This window comes from Leiobunum rupestre, chromosome 1 (assembly GCF_980474605.1).
Source record: "Leiobunum rupestre chromosome 1, qqLeiRupe1.1.hap1, whole genome shotgun sequence".
In the NCBI taxonomy this organism is placed as follows: domain Eukaryota; kingdom Metazoa; phylum Arthropoda; class Arachnida; order Opiliones; family Sclerosomatidae; genus Leiobunum; species Leiobunum rupestre.
In genome coordinates, this window is record NC_143384.1 from 58,166,937 (window position 1) to 58,170,929 (window position 3,993).

Here is a 3,993-nt window from a genome sequence, read left to right on the forward strand (position 1 = left end):
AAAATGTTTTGACCAAAATTTAATTATACTCGATTTGAAGTATTTATTTATCTGAAACTTCAGGTAGTGAAGTCTGGAAACAGTTACCAAACATTTCTGCAATTTTCCAAAGTTGACAGTTTTTTTCCAGACTACCTGGTTTAAGCCCTAAAATAGGGTAAGCTGAGAAGAAATAATTCACTTTGATTTATTTTAAATTGTAGAAATATATACCTTTGGTAAATTATTGATATATCTAAGTCAATATTTTTGGGTGACAAATCGAATATAAATTATAACTTGTTTCCCATTTTTATACTCATTTTTACAATTAACTAAAACATTATCACAATTACACAAGGTATGATTGTGTTTACAACTTGTTATAAAAATATGTTGAAAGATTATTTCTGATTAATTTATCAGATATACATTGAAAAAATCTTAAGGTTTTTTGAACAGTATGACTAGTGAGTATCAAACAAATATATTAAACAGTTTTTTTAAAGTCTCTCCGCTCTTCATCCGTCTCGGTCCATTTTGTCTATCACTGTCATGGAACTGGCAAGGGCCAGCTTGACACTCATTAGCATTCGTTCCAACCGCAATATTATCCTGCAAAGCATTATTGATAAACTCATTTGTTATTCTTCTTTTTTGTCTAGAGAAAATGTCATCTATAGCCTTGTAAGCCTTTCGCTTTCCCGCCATAACTAAGCCTTAGCTAACGTAGAACTACTTAAATTTTATAATTTTAATAAAAATTACCCTTCTTTTTCTTCCTTTCAAGTTTCCTTCCGGCTAGGTAGCGGTTTATGACAACTAAAATCACGGAAACTTTAAGAATTCTACTTTTCATACGACAAACCACAATAAATTATCAAACACTAACCAAAATGAATCCCATCCGCCGATCCGAACATGCACTTCTGTTTTTGGTTACGATAAAAATCATGACTTAGCGTCACTGTAGGTGGCATGGTTGTCGCAATTTTTTTTAAATTTAAACGGTTTAAATAAAAAGAAATTATTATTATTATCATAAATACTTAACACATTTTTTAAGTTTCATATGAAGTTAAATGCATTTAAGACTATCGTTCAAAATATTTTATTTAGATGACTCTGCATGATTCCCGGGAAAATTTAAATGGGTATTTTTGATGGCTAAAAAATGGATAGTCGAATCACTAGTATATTGGAAGTTGTACTATATAAAAAAACGGACGTCATAAACTACGTAACCGACTCAAGGCCGACTGCATTTCTTGAACAATTTGAAACAGTCGGTTTTGCCGACTTAATTTCGGAATCTTTCTAAAAATTAAATAATCGTTAATTTTCCGACTCTAATCATTATTCTGTTTCGTAGTACTTTTAATAGTCGCAATCTCGACTACATTTTTCAAAAAAAAACATATCGTCGGCTAAGAGTTGAAATGCCGACTGCGACTCCAAAACGACTGTTCGACCCCTAACCGACTCGTTTTCGGAGGCATTGTGCTACAGGGGAAGTTATTGATGAACTTTTTTATTTGAAAAACATGATTTTTAAACACAAACAAGCGCAGAAACCTCACCAAGATTCTTTTTACTAAAAATACTATTACAATTTATACTCTTTAAAGTTCATAATTTCAAATCAATTAATAAAATAAAATCTGTCAACGTTCATTACCACTTGTATTTCGGTGAAATTAAATTATAAACGTGAATTTTCTGCTATTTAATACTTAAAGGTTAGGTTTTCTTCTTCCTGTCACCCTTTAAATTTACTTTCCTGTCGCACAAATATCCTGGTGGTAGGCCAAGCGCAGAAAACGTTGGCCTACTACCAGGGTATTTGTGCGACAGGGAAGTAAATTTAAAGGGTAACAGGCAGAAAAAAACATAGACCTTTAATTTAAATTAACAATTGATGTTTTTTGAAATTATCAGCTTCAGCTTTCTTGTCTGTTTGCCATTGTTGGACATACTGGAGATGAAACTTTACTCAAATCCAGCTGTTTCAGTTTCTCAATCTTGTTCTTAATAAATTCAGCCTAAATATTTTTCAATTTGAAACTCTTCAGCAGTGTTAAATGTCTTCTACGAGGGTACTGCCGCTAAACAATATAATAATTTTAATAACTGGAAATTATTCATACAAAATCACAATTATTGAACCAAAAACATAAATATGCACATTAGCATAGTCATTAAGATTTAAGGCAGGTTCTTTCAACGGTAGTGATTAAAATACAATTGCAATTGAAATTTTTTTTAGTAAAAAAGTTTAAATGGATAACCAAATTTCAAACTCAATTTTAAAAAGGGAGATAAATGGATTTTTTTTCACCTAGCTTACTCAATGGTTGACCGCAGACTAAGAAAGATAATTTTTGAAGATATTTAAAGGCAACTTCTCTTACATTTCACCCAGAATGACATTAATTGAATAAAAGAAATGTAATCCCATAGTTCAAGACTTGGGCAAGGTGGTTTTTAAGAGGTGTTAAAACAATAACTTAAATTTTAAAATAAGTGAAATTTTGGTGGTATACACTCTAAAGCTTTTTTTTTCTTCAATTTGATACCATCACTTAAAAACAACTTTGCCGAAGTCTCAATAACTATGTAAAGTAATAAAAGGGTGGTTAAATATTTTTGGATTCAATAATTGAGATTTAGGGCAAAAAAACTTGCATATTAAAGTTATTGCAGTGAAATAAAAAAGTTTCCTTTAAATGTAGCTAAAAATAAATTGAATATGGTAGCAGGTGTATAATTTTCATTTCGCCAACTTTTTAAAATAATGAAGTGCTTAAATATCTTTCTTAAATATGATTCTGGGTTAAAAAAACATATATTACAGTATTAACTTAAGTAAATAAAATTTTTCATCTGCTACCATATCCAATGGTCACACAGACTAACAAAGATAATTTTCCACTATATTTAAAGCCAACTTCCCTTACATTTCACTATGAAAACACTGGAACTTCTTTCAATGCCATAACTTTATTACATGCATTTTTTTTTCCCAGAATTACAATTATCGAATCAAAGAAAATATGTAACCACCTTAAAATTACCCAACGCAGCTTATCAGACTTGGGCAAGGTTGTTTTTAAGTGATGGTGTTAAATAAAAAAAATATACTTCATTTTTTGAATAAGATTTTTTTTTCTAAAAGCTGAAGTAATTTATCCATTCAATTCTAAATCAACAAACATTAAAAAACCAGGTTCAAGTCAGAATAGCTGTGCAAAGTACTAATAACGTAGAAAATGTTTTTGGTTCAATTGACCTGATGAAAAATTTGCATATGTTAAAGTTACTGGACTGATGGAAGCTTCAGTGTTTTCAGATCGAAATTGAAGGGAAGTTGCCTTTAATTAGCTTTATAAGTCTTATGATCACCCACTGAATATGTTAACGAGTGAAAAAATTTCATTAAGCAAACCTTTTATTATATTTGAGTTTGAAATTTTGGTATTCATCATCCTGTATAATACATTTAAAAGCAAAAGCACTTTTATCATAACTTAAAACAACCTTCCCTAAGTCTGACTAGGGTAATAATAAAATAGCTATGCTAAATATTTTAGTTTCAATGATTGAGATTCTAGGTGAAATATTTGTATATATTACAGTATTTAGTTGACTAAGTTTTTTTTTACCTGCTATTTTCCTTCAAAGTGATAACTATAATATATACAAATTTATCACTCAGAATCATCATTATTGGTGATACTTTAATTACTGTTAGGTGCAAAAGTTTTAAATTATCGCATTTAACGGGATAATTTAAAAATTGACGCGTTAATTGAGTTAAGCCTAGGCGATTTGTTTATACCAAATATACAACGCAAATATCTACTTAACTAAAATGGCCCCATTATTAACTTAATTATTACTTTAAAATAATGAAATTTAAAATTCTACTCACTATTTTGTATTTGATGATAGTTTGAAAAAAACTCTCGTAAGACACAGCCTACTTAGATTCACTGCTACTCGCACTAGAGTAGC

The 3,993-nt window shown here is 29.7% G+C and overlaps 1 long non-coding RNA gene across 1 annotated transcript; it reads right to left on the bottom strand.

The window, feature by feature from the left end:
* Positions 1-291: 291 nt before the first annotated feature.
* Positions 292-1,029, bottom strand: LOC149963378 (uncharacterized). The gene is made up of 3 exons (XR_016480223.1): positions 872-1,029; positions 748-801; positions 292-594 (listed from the first exon to the last, which is right to left on the bottom strand). It is a non-coding gene; the product is annotated as an uncharacterized LOC149963378 (long non-coding RNA).
* Positions 1,030-3,993: the final 2,964 nt, after the last annotated feature.